At 36.1% G+C, this 25,623-nt stretch overlaps 1 pseudogene; it reads right to left on the bottom strand.

Moving 5' to 3' along the window:
- Positions 1-15,028: 15,028 nt before the first annotated feature.
- On the bottom strand, positions 15,029-15,988 carry LOC103219082 (olfactory receptor 13C7-like; annotated as a pseudogene).
- Positions 15,989-25,623: the final 9,635 nt, after the last annotated feature.

The raw sequence follows: 25,623 nt of genomic DNA on the forward strand, positions 1-25,623 counted from the left end.
TGCAAAGGTCTGTGGCTTCACTCCTGAAGTCAGCAAGACCATGAACCCACCAGAAGGAAGAAACTTCGGACATACCTGAACATCAGAAGGAACAAACTCCGAATACACCATCTTTAAGAACTGTAACATTCACAAGGGTCCAGAAGGAAGAAACTCCGGACACATCTGAACATCGGAAGGAACAAACTCCGGACACACCATCTTTAAGAATTGTAACACTCACCACGAGGGTCCAGAAGGAAGAAACTCTGGACACGTGAACATCGGAAGGAACGAACTCCAGATACACCATCTTTAAGAACTGTAACTTACCACGAGGGTCCGCAACTTCATTCTTGAAGTCAGCAAGACCGAGAACCCACTGGAAGTAACCAATTCTGGACACAAAACTATCCCTGTTTGGAGACAACATGATTCTATATCTAGAAAACCCCATAGTCTCAACCCAAAAGATTCTTAAGCTGATAAACAACTTCAGCAAAGTCTCAAGATACAAAATCAATGTGCAAATATCACTAACATTTGTACACATCAATTCCAGTCAAGCCAAAGCCAAATCAGGACTCAATCCCATTCAAAATTGCCACAAAAAGAATAAAATACCTAAGAATACATCTAACCAGGAAGGTTAAAGATCTCTACAAGAAGAATTACAAAACGCTGCTCAAAGAAATCAGAGAAGACACAAACAAATCAGAAAACATTCCATGTTCATGAATAGGAAGAATCAATATCATAAAATGGCCATATTGCCCAAAGTAATTTATAGATTCAATGGTATTCCTGTTAAACTACCATTGAGATTCTTCACAGAACTAAAAAAAAAAAAAACTAAAATTCATATGGAAGCATAAAAGAGCCCAAATAACGAAGGCAATCCTAAGCAAAAAGAACAAAGCTGAAGGCATTGTGCTACCTGACTTCAGACTATACTACAGGACTACAGCAACCAAAACAGCATGGTAAGGGTACAAAAACAGACCTATAGACCAATGGAACAGAATAGAGAACCCAGAAATGAGGCTGCACACCTACAGCTATCTGATCTTCAACAAACCTGACAAATATAAGCAATGAGGAAAAAATTCACTATTCAATAAATGGTGTTGGGATAACTGGCAAGCCATATGTGGAAGACTGAAACTGGACCCCTTTCTTATATCATATACAAAAATTAACTCAGGAAGGATTAGAGACTTAAATGTAAAGCACAAAATTATAAAAACTCTGGAAGACAACCTAGGCCATACTATGCAGGACACAGGCACAGGTAAAGATTTCATTACAAAGATGCCAAAAGCAATTGCAACACAAGGAAAAATTGACAAATGGGATCTAATTAAACTAAAGAGCTACTGCACAGCAAAAATATATATATATATAAACATATTATATAAATTATATATAAACATATTATATAAAATTTATATAATAAAATCGGAAGGAACAAACAAAATAAAGGGCATCCAAATAGGAAAAGAGGAAGTCAAACTGACAGGTGAAGCTGGCTGGACTTCTGGGTTAGGTGGGGACTTGGAGAACTTTTGTGTCTAGCTAAAGGTTTGTAAACGCACAAATCAGCACTCTGCAAAAATGCACCAATAAAATTATATATAAATTTTAATATATATATTATTTGATATATATTTTATATATTTAATATATATTTATTATATATAATAAAATTATATATAAATTTTATATATATTACATATAAGCAGAGCAAACAGACAGTCTGCAGAATGGGAGAAAATTTTGCAACTGACAAAAGTCTAATGTCTAGTATCCATAAGGAACTTAAACAAATTTGCAAGAAAAAAGAAACAATCCCATTAAAAAGTGGACAAAGGACATGAATAGACAGTTTTCAAAAGAATATATATATGTGACCAACAATCATATGAAAAAGATGCTCAACATCACTGATCATTGGAGAAATACAAATCAAAACCACAATGAGGTACCATCTCACACCAGTCAGAATGACTACTAATAAAAAGTCAAAAAATAACATGCTGGTGAGGTTGTAGAGAAAAAGGAATGCTTATATACTGTTGGTTGGAGTGTAAATTAGTTCAACCATTGTGGAAGATAGTGTGGTGATTCCTCCAAGATGTAAAGGCAGAAATACCATTCGACCCAGCAACCCATTACTGGGTATATATTTGAAGGAATATAAATTGTTCTATTACAAAAACACTTGCACATGTATATTCATTGCAGCACTGTTCACAATAGCAAAGACATGGAATCAACCTAAATGCTCATGACTTATAGACTGGATAATGAAAATGTGTTATATATACACCATGGAATATTATGCCGCCATCAAAAAGAATGAGGTCATGTTCTTTGCAGGAACATGGACGGAGCTGGAGGCCATTATCCTTAGCAAACTAATGCTGGAATAGAAAACTGAATGCCACATGTTCTTCATAAGTGGAAGCTAAATGATGAGAACACATGGACATATAGAGAGAAACAACATACACTGGAGCCTATTGGAGGGTGGAGTGTAGGGGTACATGGAGAGGATCAGGAAAAATAACTATGGGTACTAGGCTTAATGCCTGGGTGATCTAATAATCTGCACAACAAACTCCCATGACACAAGTTTACCTATATAACAAACTTGTACATGTACCTCTGAAATTAAAATAAAAGTTTAAAAAAAAGAAAATGTGGTATATATACATGATGAAATATTACTCTGCTATAAATGAAATTATGTCACTTGCAGCAAAATGGATAGAATTGGAGGACCTTATGTTAAGTAAAATACGACACAGAAAGAAATATGTTGTATGAATAGAATGGTAGTTACCAGAGACTGGGGAGGGGAAATAAAACAAATTTGCTTAATAACTGTATAAAAATATAGTATGGGTCCAGATGTGGTGGTTCACACCTGTAATCCCAGCACTTTGAGAGGCTGAGGCAGGCAGATCACGAGGTCGTGAGATCGAGACCATCCTGGCCAACATGGTGAAACCCCGTCTCTACAAAAAATTAGCTGGGCATAGTGGTGCATGCCTGTAATCTCAGCTATTTGGCAGGCTGAGGCAGGAGAATCACTTGATCCAGGGAGTCGGAGGTTGCAGTGAGCCAAGGTCATGCCACTGCAATCCAGCCTGGTGACAGAGGAAGACTCAGTCTCAAAAAAAAAAAATACATTATGATAGAAGGAATAAAATCTAGCGCTTGGTAGCACAATATGGCAACGATAATTAACAATAATTTATTGTATATATCACACAATAACTAGAAGAATAGATTTCCAATATTCCCAATACAAAGATTTAATGAATATTTGAGGTTATGAGTATCCCAGTTACTCAGATTTGATCTATACTGTGCATTTGTACCAAGAGATTATATAAACCCCATAAGTATGTACAATTATCCTGTATCCATAAAAACGAAGAAATAAAATTAATTTTTAGAAAATGAAAAACTATTTCTCCAACATGCCAAAATTAAAGGCATTTTTCACCACTATGCCAGCCTTACAAGAAATGCTTAAGAAAGTGCTACAACTGGAAGTGAAAGGACAATAATCACTATCATGAAAACATATGAAAGTATAAAACTCACTGGTAGAGGTAAATTCATAATCAAATTCAGAATACTGCATTGTTGTAATGGTGATGTATAAATCTTTCAAATATCTAGTATGAAAGTTAAAAGTCAGTATGGTCTAAAATAACTATAGCAACAATAGAGTGTTAAAGAATAGAAAAATAAAATAGAAAATTAGGCTTTCACCTGTGATCCCAGCACTTTGGGAGGCCGAGACAGGAGGATCACGAGGTCAAGACTTTGAGACCAGCCTGGCCAACATTGTGAAACCCCTCTCTACTAAAAATACAAAAATTAGCTGGGTGTGGTGAAAGACAACTGTAATCCCTGCTACTTGGGAGACTGAGGCAGGAGAATTGCTTGAACCTGGGAGGCAGAGGTTGCAGTGAGCTGAGATCATGCCACTGCACTCCAGCCTGGGCAACAGAGCAAGGCTCCATCTTGGAAAGAAAAGAAGAAGAAGAAGAAGAATAGAAAATGTAAAAAGATGTAAATTGCAGCAATGAAAATATAAATTATTGGAAGAGGGCAAAAGTCTAGAATATTTGTATGTGACCAAAGTTCAGTTGTTATCAACTTACAATAGTCTCTTATAACAATAAGATTTTAAAATGTAAGCCTCATGGTAACCAAGAAGCAAAAAATAATACCAGATATACAATAAGAAAGAGAAAAAAATCAAAGCTTAGCACTCCTGAAAATTACCAAAGCACAAACATAAGCAACAAGAGAGGGAAAAAGAAACAAAAAATCTATAAAATGATCAGAAAATGATGAACAAAATGGCAGGAGTAAGTTCTTACCTATCAATAACAACCTTGAATATAAATAGATTAAATTCTCCAATCAAAAGACAGGTGGCTGAATGGGTTTTTAAAAAGATCCAACTATATGCTGCTTTTAAGAGACCGATTTTAGCTTTAAGGGCATATATAGACTGAAAAGTAAAGGGATGGAAGAAGATATTTTGTGGAAATAGTAACCAAAAGAGAGCAAGGGTGGCTCTACTTATGTAGTATACTTATAAAATGGACTTCAATTCTAATAAACACTGTAAGACATAAATATGACCATTATTTAATAATAAAGAGGTCAATTCTGTAAGAATGCATAACAATTATAAATAGACATGCACCCAACATTGAAGTACCTAGATTTATAAACGAATATTAATGAACAAGAAGAAAGAAATAGATAGCAAAATAATAGCAAGAGACTTCAATACTCTTCTTTCAACAATAAACAGACTAACCAAACAGAAAGTTAACAAGGAAATACTGGACTTGAGCTGCACTTTAGACCAAATGGACCTAATAAACATATATAGAACTTTTCATCCAACAGCACCAGAATATACCTTTTTTTCTAGTGTGTATGGAACATTCTCCAGAATATATCGTGTTAGGCCACAAAACAATTCTTAACAAATTCAGAAAGATTAAAATCATATCTAGAATTTTTTCCTGATCACAATAGTATAAAACTAGAAATAAATAATAGGATGAATCTTAAAATTTTTACTAATATGTGTAAATTAAACAACATGTTCTGGAACAGTTACTGGATCAAAGAAGAAATCAAAAAGAAAATTTAAAAAATATCTTACAGTCTAAACAACATAGGAAGACCCATCTCTACAAAAGATTAAAAAACATTAGCCAGATGTGGTGGCACATGCCTATAGCCCCAACTACTTGGGAGGCTTAAGTGGGAAGGTCACTTGAGCCTGGGAGGTCAAGGCTACAGTGAGCTGTGATCACAGCACTACAGCCTGGGTGACAGAGCAAGATCCTCTTTCAAATATGTGTATGTATATGTGTGTGTGTATATATATACACACACATATTCACATATATACACATACCTATACATATATATGTGTAGATATACACATATATGTACATGTTTGCATGTGTGTATACATATGTACATATGTGTGTACATATATCTATATGTACATATGTATGTGTGTATGTATAAACACATGCATATATACATATAAATATAATTGGTATGTTGTATTTCCATTATCATTTGTCTCAGATAGATATAGAGATGATAGATAGATATAGAGATATATAAAATATATCCTAGACATATGACAGTAGAAACACAACATACCAAATCTATGGGATGGAGTAAAAGCAGTTCTAAAAGGAATGTTTACAGCCATGAATGCCTACATTAAAAATGAAGAAAGACCCCAAATAAATAGCCTAGCATTACATCTCAAGGAGCTAGAAAAAGAACAACGAAGTAAACCCAAAATTAACAGAAGGAAGGAAATAATAAAAGTTGGAACAGAAACAAATCAAATGGAAAAGAGAAAAACATAAAAAAGTCAATAAAACAAAAATTTGATTATTTGAAAAATTAAACAAAATTGACAAACCTCTAGCTAGACTAAGAAATAAAGAGGGAAGATTTAAATGAAATGAAACATGAGAACATGACTGAAAACATTATAACAGATGCCTCCAAAATAAAAAGAATCATAAGAAACTATTATAAACAATTATATACCAACAAATTTAACAAACTAAAGGAAATTGATACGTTTCTAGAAAAATATAACATTCCAATACTGAGTCAGGAAGAAAGCTTGAACAGACAAATAACAAATAAAGGAATTGAAAATAATTTAAATCCTCCCAATGAAGAAAAGCAGGAAGATTTCATGGTTGAATTCCACCACATATTGAAATAATTACTACCAATACTTCTTAAACCTTCATTAAATAGAGCTAGAGGGAATACTTCCAAAGATATTTTACAAGGCCAGCATCACTCTGATATATAAGCCACACAAAGATACTGCAAGAAAAGACAACTACAGGCCAATATATCTGATGAACATCAATGCAAAAATCCTCCATAAAATATTAGCAAACGAAATTCAACAACACATACGAAAGATTATGCATCATGACCAAGTAGGACTTTTCGTTGGCATTCAAGTCTGGTTTAACATATGCAAATCAATCAAAGTGATATATCACATTAACAGAATAAAAGATAAAAACCATATGATCATCTCAACTGGCATGGAAAAACATTTGACAATATTCATCATCTTTTCTTGATAAAAATCCTTGACAGTTTAGTACAGAAGAAAAGATCTTCAACATAATAAAAATCATTTATTAAAAAAACAAACCCACATCTAACATCATAATCAATAGGGCACAACTGAAAGCTTTACCATTAAGGTCTGGTAAAAGGCAGAGATACTCACTTTCACCATTTCTATTCATTATAGCACCATTAGTACTAGCAAGTAAAAAAAATAAAAGGTATCCAAATAAAAAGAAAGAAGTAAAATTATCTCTATTTGCAGATGACCTGATACTATATGTCAGAAATTAATCTAGCTAGAACAAACTAGAACCCCAAAGATTCTACCACAAAAACTGTTAGAACTAATAAATGAATTCAACAAAGTTAAAAAGTACAAAAATAACATAAAAAATCAGTAGCATTTCTATACACAAATAACAACCTAACTGAAAAAAAAATCAAGAAAATCATATTATTTATGACAGTATACAAAAATTGAGAAATAAATTTAACAAAGGAGGTGAAATAATTTTATACTAAAAACTATAAAATGCTGATGAAAGTAATTGAAGAAGACACAAGTAAATGGAAAGATACCCCATGGTCATAGATAGGACAGATTAATATTATTAAAATGTCCATACTACCCAAAGCAATATACAGATTTAACACAATTTCAATCAAAATTCCAATGGCATTCTTCAAAAACAATTGTTTTAACTCCTGTAATAATATGGAACCACACACACAAGCACACACACACGCACACACGCACACACGCACACACACACACACACACAGAGCCAAAGCAATACTGAGGGGGATAAAGCAAGTTAGATGCATCACACTTCCTGATTTAAAATTATATTACAAAGCTATAGTAATCAAAACCATGTGGTACTTGCATACAAACAGAAATAAAGATCAATTGAATAAAACAAAATGCCCAGAACTAAATCCAAACACTTATGTGAACTAACTTTTAACAAGGTTACCAAGAGGACACAACAAGGAATGGGTAGTTTTTCAACAAATGGTGCTGAGAAAACTGGATTTCTACAGGCAAAAGAATGAAATTAGACTCTTATCTTACACCATACACAAAATTCAACTCAAAATGAATAAAATACCTAAATGTAAGACCTGAAATCATAAAATACCTAGAAAAGAGCATAGGGAAAACTCCTCAACATTGGTCTTGGCAATGAGTTTTTGTATATCATACCAAAAGTTCTGACTACAAAAATAAAAATAAATAAGTGATATTAAATCTAACAAAAAAACATGTTTGTATAGAAAAGGAAACAATCAGCAAAATGAAAGACAACCTACTGACTGGCAAAAATAATTGCAATTGATAAGGGGTTAACATCCAAAATTTATAAGGAACTGTTGCAACTCAATGGCAGAAAAATGAATAACCTGATTTTAAAATGGGGAAGGAACTTAGACATTTCTTTAAAGAGGACATAAAAATGGCCAATGGGTACATGAAAATGTGTTCAACACTACTAATTATAAAGGAAATGCAAATTAAAACACCATGAGATATCACCTCATATCTGTGTGATTGGCTATTATCAAAAGATAAGATATAACAAATGTTGGCAAAGGTGTGGACAAAAGGGAACCCTAGTTCACTGTTGGTAGGAATGCAGACTGGTATAGCCATTATGGAAAACAGTGTGGAGGTTCTAAATAAATTAAAAATACAACTACCATATGACCCTGCAATCCCTCTTCTGGGTCCATGCCCAAAGGAAATAAAATCGCTGCCTGGTAGATATCTGTACTACCGTGTTCATTGCAGCATTATTCACAATAGTCAAGATACAGAAACAGCCTAAATACCCACTGATGGGGAAAGAAAATGTGGTGTCTATACACAATGAAATATTATTCAGCCTTTTAAAAAGAGCGAGAGATAAAGAAAGAGAGGGAGTTTTGTCATTTGCCACAACATGGATGTACCTGAAGGACATTACAGTAAGCCAGACTTAGAAAAGTATTGCAGGATCTTATTCATTTGTGGCATTTTTTTTGAAAGAAAGGTCATACGCACAGAGATGGAGAATGGAACATTGGTAACCACAGGTGGGAGGAAATGGGATGGAAAAGAATTGGGGAGATGAAGATCAAAGGATACAAAATAGCAGATATGTAAGATAAGCACATCTAGAGATATAACATAAGAGTACTAAAGTTAATAAAATTCATTGTATTGGGGTTTTTTGTTTAAATAAGTAGATTGTAGCTGTTCTTGTCACACATAATAGTAACTGTGCAAGATGGTTTATTAATCAGCTTCACTATATAACCATTTACCATCTATATATATCCCAAAACATCATGTTGTAAACCTCAAACCCCAAAAAAATTATTTAAAAAAAAGAGTAAGATTTATTTAGATTTTTTAGTTCCCAGACAAAAATGTCAAATTCTTTGGCGGAGAAGGTGAAAAGCAGCTAATCTTTAGGCCTAAAAAAGGGAAAAGGAAGTAAAAGAACTTAATAAAATACACTAAAGAGGTCATTAGGTCTGAGTAAAGCAAATGTTCACATCAATATTTATCTCTAATACTCAGTTAAAGAGAAAATATATTAGTTGACTAAAGTCTACTTGGAGAATATTGGTGATTGTCTCTGTTTCAAAAGCAATATATGATTTTATTCAGAATGTTTTTCTTTCATAAAAATTTCTGCTTGGAATGACTTTTGAGTTGTAAAATATAGTGATGTTTCTTAAGATATCATCGCCCCTCTAATTTTATATTCTTATCCCAAGATTGTAAGAGTAAATTTTTAATTAATTTTATATATATGGTGGTAATTTCTAGAACACAGTCAACACGCCTTGGAAAATAAAAATTGCTTTTTGTTTATTTTTAGTTTTGCCACAGAGAAAATTCAGTTTGTAGCACACATGAAAAGACTGATTCAAAATCCAACTTCAGAATCACCCAGCACTTTGGGAGGCCAAGGCAGGAGAATGGCTTGAGCTCAAGAGTTGGCTAACAGCCTGCGGAACATAGCAAGACCTCATCTTTACAAAAAAAAAAAAAAAAAAAAAAAAAAAATTGAAAAAAATTGAAAATTAACCTGGGCATGGTGACATGTACCTGTGGTACTCGCTACTCAGAAGGCCAAATTGAGAGTTCGAGGGGGATGTTGCTTAAGCCCAGTAATTCGAGGCTGCAGTGAGCTATGGTCACACAACTGCATTCCAGCCTAAGAGACAGAGCAAGACCCTGTCTCTAAAATTCAGAATCAAAATTGCAATTCTCCTTCAGAGAAATATCAGCATCATTAATAGGCAAAATAACCTTTTTATAATACTTTTTTAAGAATGTCTCACAGTTCCTCTTGTCCTCCTGAAATACTTCCTTGTATTTAATTTATTCCTCAAACTGACTCTGAAATTAATATAGAAAATACAGACCAACAACAGACTTAAACACTGGCTGCCATTTATAACCTGTGTGACTTTTATATAAGCCTAAATTTTCTTATCCACCTTATAGAGCCATCTGGAGCTAATCCCAGAATGCAGAGAAAATATCATATCCAGCATTGAATCTCCAGCCCCTAACATGCACATACACAGTGCTGAATATAGCAATAATCCACATAAAAATGAAGGCAACACATATATTACATTATTTATAGGCATTAATTAATGAAAACAGTTTTTAAAAGACAATTTACATATGACAGCTAGTACAGCTCATGGTATATATAATGCATTAGTTAAGTAATATTACCTAACACATCCATTGTTTCTCATTTGCTCTCTGATTCTCGAAATTAAGGACATTAAGCAAGGATTCTGGTGTCTATATCTGAATGAGGCAATGAGAGACAATCATGTATTACACTTGCCACCAGCATTAATTAATGAACAAGAACTTAAAAGATAACATGTAAATGACCTAGTTACCTAATATGTTTTATGGTAATATTACACATTATTTAAATATGACTGCTCATCTCCCCCCTTATCTTTCTCATTTGTCCTCTGAGTTCTGGAAATAAAGTAGTTAATCATAAATTCCTGGGTGGTTTGAATAAGGTACAGAGAAGAGGGAGCATTCGCAGGAAGTGATCAAAGAGGACTGCTAAAGGAGATGAACTCTGAGGATCAGTTTTCACTTTGCCTGCTCAAGGAAGGAATGGGCTACAGGTGAACTAAGAGTTGGAAGAGACTAAATGGCTAGCTTTGTATTTAAAGGATGAAAATAAAATATAATGAGACCCTCCCATGAGCCATCTGCTTTCACATAATGCCTCATTTAACCTTTAATGGGCTAATAAAACACTCAAATCTACTGAATTATTCCATGCTATTTAACACTTATGATATGCTCACCTCTGGCCTCAGGGGGATTTCAAATTTTTTATTCATTGTCGCATATTCTCCATTGGAAATATCAGTTTACTTTGATTTTGAGGTGTATTAGGAAATCATATAGGTAGGAGCAGCCTGGAAGCCAACACAGAGAGAAGTACACTCTAGTCATAAAATGTAAAGGGGAGGAATTCTGATTCTGTTAGTGTCACTTTGGCTGAATAAGTTCCTATCAGACTCAAGCACCTCAGAAATGACAACTATAAACTCTCTGCAAAAATTCTTTAAGAGTATCACTTAGAAGAAGTAACATTTTGGTATGAGTTTCACATTTTTATGGGTATAGGCTGACTAGGCACAGCATAGGTTGGTGGAAATTCTGATAATAAAATGGCTCTTTATGGACAAACCAGCAGAATTCTGGAGAAACAGCCACCATAAAGAAAGGGAGGAATTCCAGAAAGCAGAGTCCCAGCAGAGGAAACATCAAATTCTGTGTAAAAATTTGCCCCAGTTTTCTGATTGACCCCTGCACCATACAAATACAATCCAGCTAAATACCAATAAGTATATATACAGGGATCCCTAGGTATCTATGAGGGATGGCTTCCAGGGCTCCCATGGATACCCAAATCCACGGATGTTCAAGTCCCTTATATAAAATGGCAGAGTATTTGCACAGAATCTACACTCATTTTCTCATATACTTTGAATCATCTCTAGGTTACTTATAATACCTACTACTATGTAAATGCTATGTAAATACCTGTTAAATTGCATTTTTAATTCATATTATATTGTCATTTCTATTGGCTTTTGCCTGAATATTTTTGATCCAAATTTGTTGAATCCAAGTTATTTGAAACCCATAAGCATGGAGGGCTGACTGTAAAAACATAAATACAGATATATAGATAGAGATCTTGAACTGAGATGTGTATTGCTAACAAAAAGATCAAGTTTGTAGTTTGAGTCCAACCTGATTACTCCTAAAGCAAAAACATCAAAACCATTCAGAGGAATGTAATGGTATTCAGAGCCTCCACAATATTGTTCTAGGACAACCAGTTTGCCTGTCATATGGGTAACAGACCAACACACCGAAACAGTGGGAGTTGCAGCAGAGAAAGAGTAGAATGATTATATGGTAGTCAAATGAGAAAGTGGAAAGGAACCTTAAATCCACCTCACCAAGGAGTTCTGGCCTGGAATTTTTAAGGGAATTTTGGCAAATAGGGGGCTGAGGAGCTAATTGCTTAGGGTGTGTGGAATGCAATCTTTAATAAAGATGCAAAAACTAGATTTGGGGGCTGAGTTAGTTCCTCAGAGAGGGTCTTCAGACTGGCTGGCATCGGTGGACCCATTGGAATGCAGGATCTAGAAAATATCTAAAAATGGAAAACTTGACATTTCTTAACATTAAAGATGTTATCTGTAGAAGTTAGGACCTTATGGCAGGAGCTATGTGACTTTTAAGTAGTGATCAGCTGTACAGAAGTGGGCCATAGGGCAGTCTGGTTAATGTTTTGCTATGTTTCTACTTAAAGCTTATGCTTTTGTTAAACCTAGCAATTTAGTTTTATCAATTTTATTAGGATGGTTTCAATATGACATTCACACGTCTAGGATATGATGTTTTTTCTCTAATAAGGGCAGGAATATATGTGGATCTTAAATCTGTGTAATGCTCTCATTCATGTTTGCTGTTTCTTCACTGTTTCCTCAATTAAAGTAAAAATTTTAAACCAAAGGGTCAGGAAAGTTATTTGAGAAATTCAAGTCTGTTTACAAACAGTCAAGAATAGAATGGAAACTCCAAGAAATTTGATAGGTACTCAGTACCCTGAAGCCTATAAGAAATAAGACAAGGTAAGTGCTAGAGGATGATGAAGGAATGTAAAACAGGCCTGACTGAGGATTTATCAGCAAGAGATTTATAACTTTATCATCTTCAGTGCCAAAGTGAGCTTTCTAAAACACCAACCCCAAAACATCAGTTTCTTTCTTATAACTGTTAGTAGATTCTGTTGTTCACTGCAGTGGTTTAAAACCTTTTCCTTACAACAGAATACTCATTTTCCAAATAAAATATTATGTGGAACCTCAGGACATAAAACAGACAAAAGTAGGGACAGGTAGGAGGTTGGGGGTATCATAGATCTGACTTCTCAGAATTTGCTCATGAATGTGGTAGCCCTGATTCAGCCTCCTGGACTCAAGAGAACAAAGGGTCATCACCTCAAACCTATAGAGGTATTGACTTAGATCAGCATCTGAAGCCTTGACAATTTGGCTCCAAACTACCTTTCCAGTCTTCTCTGTCACTGCCCCAACAGTAAAACCCAAGTTCCAACCATTCCAAACTCTTAGTAGTATTCCACATCTTGGCACTGTTTCATCTGTCTAGAAAATTCTTGCTTACAAGACCAGCAGGAGAATTGCCTTTCCTAGTTTTTCCAAGCAGAAGTGCCTTTCCCTTCCTGGGACTTCCCCTTCAAGGGATTTACGCATATTCTGCTATAAAAGCATTTAACATACTGCATTGTAATTGTGACCTATCTAAGTCTGTGACACACTTAAGTTACCCTCATTCTATGGCCAGTATCAGCATGGTGATACTGCAAAAGAAACTGAATCCATAACCAAATGTCTTAAAGAATGTTGCACATCTTTATTGAGATTATCAAGACCCACTGAGGTAGGGTCACATAAAACCAGCATCAAAACTTTCCCAATATTCCATGTAGCTAATTTTTCCTTTTCCTCTAATCCTATTTTTGCTGTATCAATGTAAATATATTCCCTTCTATCTTCAAAATCTCCAGTATGCACTGGGTTCTTTCTCACTATGTTATTTCTTTTCTAGAGATGGTTCAAGCCCTTTCATATGACAATCAGCTTATTTAAATTATTACAAATCCAACCATTATTCTGCTCAGCCCAACAAAGACCCAACAAAGAGTCCAGTTTAGAAGGGAGGAGAGAAGGAAAAGCCATAAATAAGTATTCTTTAATATTTTTGTCCCCAGTGTATGTGTCAATCTGTATTCCACAAGACTGTGCTCCCTAACCATGTCTTCATTTTAATTTCCAGGTTGTCTTATATTTTTATATCACCAATACTTAGCACAATGCCTGAGACAAAAATAGGTATTCAGTAAATACTGGTTGATTGAATAAGCAAATGAGTAATAAATGACTGAGTGAATGAGTGGAATGCTCATATTCCACAGGAAATTCATGTAATTGCAAAAATACCTAACTTCTTACAATAGTAAACCCATTATCACTGTGTTCTCAGAGAACTATGCTATCAAGTTATTTAGAAATAAAGTAAATTTTTTGAATCATTTAACAGTAATGTTTTTCACTCAAAGACATCATTGCTCATCTATTGAAACACAAGGCAGGCCTTATTTCCCCAACATCTGGGTTGTCTGCACATTGCCTTAGAAACACCTCTGCAAAAAAGATGGCTTGCCAGTTTGCAGCCAAAAGGAAATCATCCCTGGGAAAAATAGCTTCATTTTTCTACTTCTTCTCCCTCTACTACATATATACAGGCTAGGTACCTAATACCTTACAGTGTTCCCCCTTTACTTCTACATGATCAAATCTACTTCATTCTGAATTACTAACTGTTGAAATCATATAGCATTCTGAATTTTAGCATGATACTTTCTGCTTGATCTTCCTAAGAATAGTGTAGATAGAGGATAAAAGATTAAGTTGGTAAAATGGTACTTTCTCTTAGATTATAGAATTTACCATTCAAGGAATAAACTAAACTCTGTTAGCCATGAGAAGGAAGGTGTTTGGATGAGAATCCTTTTACCCATAAGTTTCTGTCCTTTTCCTTAACTCTGTCAAGAAGAGAAAAGGTAACTCAGTCCTGGATTTCCCTCTTTCTTTTAAATATTATGAAGAGAAAAATGAGAATTTTGGGAATTAGTGGAATCATCAACCCTCATATTTATTTTGGAACCTCCGGGTGAGAGCTAGCCCTACATTCAGAGTAAAATAATTTTTAAAATAAATAAAGAAGCATTTACATTCCTTCCGAGAGGCATTTTTGACACAGTATACTCTTCACAGCTGCCTTCACATCTTTGTTCAAACTATAGATGAGAGGATTAAGCATAGGTGTCACCACTCCGTAGAAGAGGGAGATGATTTTGTCTGTGACTTGTTCTTTGTCTGCTCCAGAAGAGTCTTTAGCCTTGGGCTTTGCATACATGAAAAGGATGGTTCCGTAGAATATAATCACCACTATTAGGTGGGCAGAGCAGGTGGAGAAGGCTTTGCGCCTTCCTTCTGCAGAAGGAATTCTCAGGATGGTGGACAGAATAAAAACATACCTAACAAAAATAAAAAGTACTGGTCCTACAAGAAAAATCATATTAGCAACAACCATGCTAATAATATTTATGGAGATATTAGCACAGGCCAATTTTAAGACAGCCAAGATTTCACAAGTAATATGAGTAATGACGTTATCTCCACAGAAAGGAAGCCGCATTGCAAGGGAGGTTTGCAACACAGAATTGGAGCCTCCTCCAATCCAGGACCCAGCAGCCATGGACACGTATGAAGCCTTGCTCATGATGATAGGGTATTGTAGAGGGTTACAGATGGCCACATAGCGGTCAAACGCCATCATACTTAGAAGGACACACTCTGTTGCTCCCATAGCAAAAGAGAGAAACATTTGCACTCCATACCCAGAGAAGGAAATAGTTTTCTTTGAAGTTAAAAAGCTGCTGAGAAATAGTGGAATAGATGAACTAATGTAGCAGATGTCCAAGAATGATAAGTTACTGAGGAAAAAGTACATGGGGGTGTGCAAGTGGGTGTCATAAACACTCACAATGATGATGACTCTGTTTCCCAACAGGATCACCAAATACATACATAGGACCAGCACAAAGTAAATGGCCTCTAGCTCTGGGTAGCCAGAAAGCCCCAGCAGGACAAATTATGTCACAAAAGACTGATTGGACTTTCCCATGCTAATATTTTCTTTCACCAATAGGAATTCTATAGTGGCTGGAATGTGTGTGGATCTTTCACAGCAGTGTCTGTTAGAATCATTTGCATTCTTGAATGGCTTCCCTTATGGGTAATAAAGACCTGTAATTGGATACACAAATAGCAGAAGAATATGTTACGGCCCTCTAAGTTAAGATCAGTTACACTTTCAGACTTCATGAAGGAGGCCCCAGCTCTCAAAAAGAATATTCTTGTTAGAGAATAGATTAAAAACACATGCAACTGAGTTAGAATTATGTATCTCATTTGCATTATAAATTTAAATTATTTTAATACAATGTTACCATATTTTGACCAAATAATCCAGAACAAATAGAAAATGTTTGAAATATTACTAAAGAACAGATATCTGACCATTTTAACGAACATTATTATCTGTAACTGAATATTTTTCTTCATGCTATGTTATACCTAACAAAATTGATGTTCTTCAGTTACTAAAACAAAGTTGCATGTGAAAGTTCTGTTTCAATGGTAATTTAATCTTAACTTCAGAAGAGTCCTGTGGGCTAAAAGAATAAATAGAAGAGGCTGACTCTCTTTTCAAACTCAGCCCCCCTGCACCCAGGTGAAATAAACAGCCATGTTGCTCACACAAAGCCTGTTTGGTGGTCTCTTCACACGGATGCGCATGACATTTTGGTGCCCTAACTCGGATCAGGGGACCTCCCTTGGGAGATCAATCCTCTGTCCTCCTGCTCTTTGCTCCCTGAGAAGGATCCACCTATGACCTCTGGTCCTCAGACCCAACAGCCCAAGGAATATCTCACCAATTTTAAATCGGGTAAGCGGCCCCTTTTTTACTCTCTTCTTCAACCTCTCTCACTATCTCTTAACCTCTTTCTCCTTTCCCCGACCCCCTTCCTGCTTTTCTGGACGGCAAGAACCCCCAAACTCCTTCTCTCTGTGTCTCCACTCTCTCTTTTCTCTGGGCTTCCCTCCTTCACCATGGGCAAACTTCCACCCTTCATTCTTCCTTTTTCTCCATAGCCTGTGTTCTCAAGAACTTAAAACCTCTTCAACTCACACCTGACCTAAAACCTAAATGCCATATTTTCTTCTACAGTGCCGCTTGACCCCAATACAAACTCGACAGTAGCTCCAAATAGCCAGAAAACGGCACTTTCGATTTTTCCATCCTACAAGATCTAAATAATTCTTGTCGTAAAATGGGCAAATGGTCTGAGGTGCCTGACGTCCAGGCATTCTTTTTTTTTTTTTTTTTTTTTTTTATTATTATTATACTTTAAGTTTTAGGGTACATGTGCATAACCTGCAGGTTTGTTACATATGTATACTTGTACCATGTTGGTGTGCTGAACCCATCAACTCGTCAGCACCCATCAACTCATCATTTACATCAGGTATAACTCCCAATGCAATCCCTCCCCCCTCCCCCCTCCCCATGATAGGCCCCGGTGTGTGATGTTCCCCTTCCCAAGTCCAAGTGATCTCATTGTTCAGTTCCCACCTATGAGTGAGAACATGTGGTGTTTGGTTTTCTGTTCTTGTGATAGTTTGCTGAGAATGATGGTTTCCAGCTGCATCCATGTCCCTACAAAGGACACAAACTCATCCTTTTTTATGGCTGCATAGTATTCCATGGTGTATATGTGCCACATTTTCTTAATCCAGTCTGTCACTGATGGACATTTGGGTTGATTCCAAGTCTTTGCTATTGTGAATAGTGCCGCAATAAACATACGTGTGCATGTGTCTTTATAGCAGCATGATTTATAATCCTTTGGGTATATACCCAGTAATGGGATGGCTGGGTCATATGGTACATCTAGTTCTAGATCCTTGAGGAATCGCCATACTGTTTTCCATAATGATTGAACTAGTTTACAATCCCACCAACAGTGTAAAAGTGTTCCTATTTCTCCACATCCTCTCCAGCACCTGTTGTTTCCTGACTTTTTAATGATTGCCATTTTAACTGGTGTGAGATGGTATCTCATTGTGGTTTTGATTAAGTCAAAAGAACAAAGCTGGAGGCATCACGCTACCTGACTTCAAACTATACTACAAGGCTACAGTAACCAAAACAGCATGGTACTGGTACCAAAACAGAGATCTAGACCAATGGAACAGAACAGAGCCCTCAGAAATAATACCACACATCTACAGCCATCTGATCTTTGACAAACCTGAGAGAAACAAGAAATGAGGAAAGGATTCCCTATTTAATAAATGGTGCTGGGAAAATTGGCTACCCATAAGTAGAAAGCTGAAACTGGATCCTTTCCTTACTCCTTATACAAAAATTAATTCAAGATGGATTAGAGACTTAAATGTTAGACCTAATACCATAAAAACCCTAGAGGAAAACCTAGGTAGTACCATTCAGGACATAGGCATGGGCAAAGACTTCATGTCTAAAACACCAAAAGCAACGGCAGCAAAAGCCAAAATTGACAAATGGGATCTCATTAAACTAAAGAGCTTCTGCACAGCAAAAGAAACTACCATCAGAGTGAACAGGCAACCTACAGAATGGGAGAAAAATTTTGCAATCTACTCATCTGACAAAGGGCTAATATCCAGAACCTACAAAGAACTCAAATTTATGAGAAAAAAACAAACAACCCCATCAAAAAGTGGGCAAAGGATATGAACAGACATTTCTCAAAAGAGGACATTCATACAGCCAACAGACACATGAAAAAATGTTCATCATCACTGGCCATCAGGCATTCTTTTACACATCGGTCCCTCCCTAGTCTCTGTTCCCAATGCAACTCGTCCCAAATCTTCCTTTTTTCCCTCCCGCCTGTCCCCTCAGTCCCGACCCCAAGCGTCCCTGAGTCTTTCTAATCTTCCTTTCTACAGACCCATCTGACCTTTCCCCTCCTCACCAGGCCGAACTAGGTCCCAATTTTTCCTCAGTCTCTGCTCCCCTACCCTATAGTATCTTGTGAAATTCCTTTTCCTGGCTCATCCTGGCTCAAAAAGCTCCCCCACCCTATAGTATCTTGTGAAATTCCTTTTCCTGGCTCATCCTGGCTCAGAAAGCTCCCCCACTGAGACCTTGTAACCCCCACTCCTGCCTGCCAGAGAACAACCCCCCTTTGACTGTAATTTTCCTTTACCTACCCAAATCCTATAAAACGGCCCCACCCTTACCTCCCTTCGCTGACTCTCTTTTCGGACTCGGCCCGCCTGCACCCAGGTGAAATAAACAGCCATGTTGCTCAAAAAAAAAAAAAAAAAAAAAAAAAAAAAAAAGAATAAATAGAAGAGATATTTTTAGAGAAAAGGACTTTTGGTCATTCCTAATTTAGGAGAAATATGAATACCTGAAATATCCTCCTAAGAATATTGACTAGAGAAGAAGTATTACTTATAAAAGAATAAAGGAAAAAATTGAGATAAAATTATTCTTGTTTGTCTTCTTCAGTACAGATTAGGAAATCTTTCTAGGTCACCCTATTGTTCTGCCTGATATACACAATGAATAAAAAGTTGACCTCAGAAAAACTCTAGTGTACATTTCTCAATCTGTAATCAAACCATAAATAAATGTATAAATTAAAGAATTTCAGGAACAAGGGATTTGCTCTTTTACCTCTAAATATGAGAAAATCATATTGCCTTCTTCCCACATAAAAGTCAGCTTCCTCTGCTCTAACAGCTGTTCTGCTGATCTCCCTCTCACTGCATATTTGGAAATACCCATGATAATGAGGGGTAGGTCACTCAAAAAGCTCTCAAACATAGCAACTTGCTATAATTATTTGTATCCTTATTTGATGTAATATGGAGTATTTCTATATTTAAATGCCAAAAACAGAAGTCCTACTTTTTTTAATGAGATTGCTAGCCTGCTAGCCTCATACGTTCCATCTCAATAACTTCACAAAGATAACTAAAAGAACTATCTGCTTCTCAGTTCTCATTAAAATCAAGTAGCTGCCATTGCCTCTGTAAAAGCCAATTAATCGCTGGCAAAGTAGAAACTAGTTCTAGTAATGATGAAAACTGGGGCTCTTGGCAGTCTTTTCACTAGCAGAGGATCCTTTAAAAGACCAGCCAAAGAAGCACCAAAGCAACTCAAAGTGTTTGCTGCTTTGAGGATGCTTCTAATCCCAAAAGTAATTTAAACCTCACAATGTGGATTGGACAGAATTTTTAAACTTTCTAATTCTTTTGGGATGAAGTCCCTCAGAAGCAATTAAAACAAAGTTGTTAATACAATTTAATTTAAGTGTAACTCATAAAACAGTAACAATTATTCTAGCTTTACATTCTCTGGGAAGAGCAAGTTGAGGAATGCTACCCAGGTAAAACATCCAAGACATGGAAATTAGAATTCACTATATCTGATGGAGAGATGTAGCAGTAATCTGTGATGCTTAATTCAAAATGATGCTTTGTTCTTAATAAATGAACTGTTAATCACATTTATTTTGACCATTAATCCTGGAGTCTCAGAATCCATAAGCTTCATACCGGTCTCACTGGCCCCTCCAAACAGCCATAATCACATGCATGGTCATTTTAAATTTGTTCACTCATACCCTCTGTTCAAATATATATGCAATATCCCAACCTCATTCAACCTGTTATTTAGTTACGTCCACACTAGCATGGCATAACATGAGTCCAATCACACAACAACTTCCATGAGTGAGCAAGCCTTACTTTACTTTTTAACAGGAAAAGAAATTCTGACTTGAAGTAATTCTTTATAACACTTATCATGACTATCTTTTGAAATGAATATCAACCCTTAAAGAATTCAGTTATTTTACACAGATATGACAAAATAATCTTTCAGCATATAAACAAGTGGGATCACCATGTGTACTGTTAAAAAGAAGGGAATAAACTTGGACAAGAGTGCCTTTTTCTGTCAGTGGACAATATTTTTAAAAAGTTATTGAGCAAGAGACGTAACATAATCCTGAAGAATGGGTAAACTACTTATACCATGAAAAAATGGTATTACATGCTTCAACAAATCAAATTTGAAATAAAAAATTCTGAGTTGTTAACTTTATACAAGGACATGTTCAGTATACTGGTTCATAAGGCAGATGTTGGGCATGTTTTCTCACTAATCAACACTCAAGGGACAAAAGAATTAAACAGGTCAAATGTGACACTGTAGAAGCGATACTATAATGTAAATGGAGGATAGACTGTAACTGCAAAACAACTTATAAGCAAACTCTGCAAAACAAAAAAATGTCAAGGAGAGCCAAATCATTCTAGAAATATAATTTACAAGGTATGTAATATAGATGTTTATATTTATTTATTTATTTATTTATTTATTTATTTATTTTGAGACAGGGTCTCATGCTGTCGCGCAAGCTGGAGTGCAATGGCACAATCACAGCTTACTGCAGCCTTGACCTCCCAGGCTCAAGTGCTCTTCCCACCTCTCTTCCTCCCGAGTAGTTGGGACTACAGACATGTGCCACCATATCCAATTAATTTTTGTATTTTTTGTAGATTTGGGGTTTCACTATGTTTCTCAGGTTCATCTCGAACTCCTGGGCTCTAGTGATTCTCTCGCCTTAGTCTCCCAAAGTGCTGGGATTATAAGTGTGAGCCACCACACCTGACCAGATGCTTATAATTTATTACAAACAACAAACACATTTTAAATATAAGTATTATCCATGCAATATTTTTATTTTATCTCAGCATACATATGCAAGGAAATTAGAAGTAATTCAAATTTAACGGTGTCATGTATTTTTATTTGCTAATCTGGTAACCCTAACTTTCTGTGACCAAGACTCACATGGCATTCAGTCCAAGCCTGACTCCTCCATCCAGCATCACTGTCAGTTCCACCACTCGCAAGCATTGGAGAGAGTATGAGACCCAGATCTCTGGGCATTACTACTCATAATCATACTGTAAGACAGTACTATTTTCAGAACTTTCAAATGAGAAACAGAGAATATTCAGTCTTTGCCTGTTTGGGCTGCTATAACAAAACACCAAAGACTGAGTGTTTTGTAAACAACAGAAATTTATTTTTCACATCTCACGGTTCTGGAGGCTGAGAAGCCCAAGATGAAGGTACCAGCAGATGCAGTATCTGAATAGGGCCCATTCCTCATAGACATCTGTTTCCAATGGAGACTCACATGAAGGAAGGGGTGAGGAATTTTCTGGGATGTCCGTTCTAAAGGCAGTATTCCCATTCATGAAGGCCATACCCTCATGACCTAATCCCCTTCCAAAGGCTTCACTTCCTAGTACCATCACCTGGGGATTAGGAATTCAACATATGAATGGGATGGGGGACATAAACATTCAGTAATTGCACAGTGTATTTTGCTAAGCCATTCTAGTGGATACAAGATTATAACATCATTTGTTGTCTCAAATGTACCTAGCCACCACATAAATATCACCTACAGCTGCAACCCTCCATCCCTCTCCATAATAGTAAGAAAAAACAATTAAGATGAACTTATAGGTTCTCATGATCAAGTACTCTTCAATATTTCCAAGCCCTAGTCTATCATCTCATGTTCTCTCCAATTTTATTCAATTCAGTAAACATTAACTGAAGCCTCCCTTGGTCCAGGAACTATGTGCCTGCTTCGGCCTTAGATCTCATGAATTACAGCTAATCCCCTGCCAGATACTATAGCCTATTATAAGAATGGCAAGCCAGTGTCTAGGGTCTCACTATCTTGGGTCAACTCCCCAAATGCCACCTGTCTATACTCCAAGCAGAACTCTCCCTGAATTCTTTCTTCACATTGCTCTGCCTTACGCTGTACTCACACATCAATCCATGCTTTTTCTTTAAGTGGCTGGTGCAGGCTGCTTGAATTTCCTCTCAAACTCTTAGGTATATGGTATTCAAATGCCTTCTTCTTGTCCCTCAGGAAGCTGGTATACCTGTCCATTTCATTTTGTCTAAAGACAAACTAATGATATATGAATAATTAAGTACCTGGTACAAGCCTCTTCTTTTCCCTAAAATAGTTTACTTCACTAAACTATGGCTATATTTCATCTAAATTGTGAATAAAAATTTTATTTCATGTTATGCTTAGAAAATTTTGTCTCAAAACCTTGAAGTTAGATAAGGGTAATGTTTTGGTTTGTTTTCTGGGCTTTTTGTTTGCTTGTTTTGTTGTGTTTGAGACAGGATCTCGCTCTGTCACAGAGGCTGGAGTGGAGTGGCTCAAACTCAGCTCCCTGCAACCTACACCTCCCAGACTCAAGTGATCCTCCCACCTCAGCCTCCCAAGTAGCTGGGACTACAGATGTGTGCCACCATGCCCAGCTAATTTTTTGTATTTTTTGTAGAGATGTGGTTTTGCCGTGTTGACTTGGCCTCCTGAAGTGCTGAGATTACAAGCATGAGCCACTGTGCCCAGTGGTAATGTTTTCTTACATTTTTAACGAATGAGCACAGAACTTCCTCTATCTCCTCAAGCTAAAGTTTATCAAAATAGTCAATATTAGCTATAATGCAGCTACATCATGATCAGTATATTTACTCTGTCAATCAAGAGAGTCTCTGTCACAGCCTCCTTATCATTCTCTTTCTTGCTTGTATCCTGTCTGTTTCCTAATAGGTGGGTTTTTTCCAGATTGGAGGGATAGTAAAAGGCAGCAAGTAAATACCAATTAGTCCATGATATAAGAAACAGAACATGGACATAAAATTGGAATCGGTTAACTAGAATTCAGGTGGCTTATTCCCAAACCACATAGTGGAAAGACCAGGACTGTGATTAGAAAAACACAGAACTATAGATTAATAAATATTGTTGAGCTAACCAGAGACAGAGGAATGGGAAAGATAACAATGGACAATGTAACTTAACTCACCTGAAAGACAAGTTTCAGTGTAAGTTCTGTTTCTTTCTTAATAACTTTTCAATCTAATTAATCATTCAATAAATAAATCTTTTGCTAGTTTGCTCTCTATAAACTAGAAATATATTATTTTTAAAATAAAGCATTAATTATTAGAAATAATAAAATCATATCAAGCATCTTCTTGGACCATTGTGGAATGAAATTAGAAATCAATATCAAGAGGAACTCTCAAAACTGCATAAGTATGGCAGGGCATGGTGGCTAGTGCCTATAATCCCAGCACTTTGGGAGGCCAAGGTAGGCGGATCACCTGAGGTCAGGAGTTCAAGACCAGACTGGCCAACATGGTGAAACCCCATCTCTACTAAAAAAATACAAAATTAGCCGGGCATGATGGCAGGCACCTGTAATCCCAGCTACTGTTGGGGCAGGAGAAGTGCCTGAACCTGGGAGACGGAGGCTACAGTGAGCTGAGATCACGTCACTGTGCTCTAGACTGGGCAAAAAGACGAAACTCCGCCTCAAAAAAACAAAAAAACAAAAAAAAAACACTGCACAAGTATATGGAAACTGAGCAACTTCCTTCTGAATTACTTTCAGGTAAACAACAACATTAATTAAGGCAGAAATCAAAAAAAATTTTGAAACAAATGAAAATAGAGACACCACATACCAAAATATCTGGGATACAGCATAAACAGAGTTAAAAGGAAAGTTTTCAAATTAACAGCCTAACTCTGCACCTAAAAGAACTAGAAAAACAAGAACAAACTAATCCTAAAGGTAGCCGAAGAAAAGAAATCACTAAAATCAGAGCAGAGCTAAATGAAATTGTGACTGAGAGTACCATACAGAAGGTCAACAAAATTAAAATTTTGTTCTTTGAAAGGATAAACAAAGTTGATAGGCCACTAGCTAAGTTAACCGAAGAAAAAAGAGACAAAATTCAAATAAGCATAATAAAAAATGAGAAAGCTGACATTACAATGAATACCACAGAATTACAAAAGATCCTCGGAAACTACTACGAACATCTTTATGTGTGCAAACTAGAAAACTTAGAGGAAATGGATACATTCCTGGAAACATACAACCTCCAAAGATTGAAACAGGAAGAAACTGAAATCCTGAACAGACCAATAAGAAGTTATGAAACTGAATCAGTAATAAAAAATCTACCAAACCAAAATTAGCCCAGCACCAGATGGATTCTCAGCCAAATTCTGCCAGATGTACAAAGATGAGCTGGTTCCAATTTTACTAAAACTTTTCAAAAAAAATGAGACGGATACCTCCCTGACTCATTCCATGAATCCAGTATCATCCTGATATGAAAATGTGCAAAGGACAGAACAACAACAACAAACTATAGGCCAATATCTCTGATGAACATAGATGCAAAAATCCTCAACAAAATACTAGCAAACCGAATCCAGAAGCACCTCAATAAGATAATTCACCATTATCAAATGGGTTTCATTTCAGAGATGCAAGGATGGTGCAACCTACACAAATCAATAAATGTGATTCACCATTTAAACAGAATTAAACACAAAAGCCACATAATCATCTCAATAGATGCAGAAAAAGCATTCAATAAAATTCAATAGCGCTTCATGATAAACACCCTCAACAAACTAGGCATCAAAGGAATATACCTCAAAATAATAAGAGCCGTATATGACAAACCCACAGCCAACATCATTTCTCTGGTGAGGACTGCCCCTAAGAACTAGAACAAAAAAAGGATGCCCACTCTCACCACTCCTATTCAATATAGTACTGGAA

Source organism: Chlorocebus sabaeus, chromosome 12, assembly GCF_047675955.1.
Source record: "Chlorocebus sabaeus isolate Y175 chromosome 12, mChlSab1.0.hap1, whole genome shotgun sequence".
In the NCBI taxonomy this organism is placed as follows: Eukaryota; Metazoa; Chordata; class Mammalia; order Primates; family Cercopithecidae; genus Chlorocebus; species Chlorocebus sabaeus.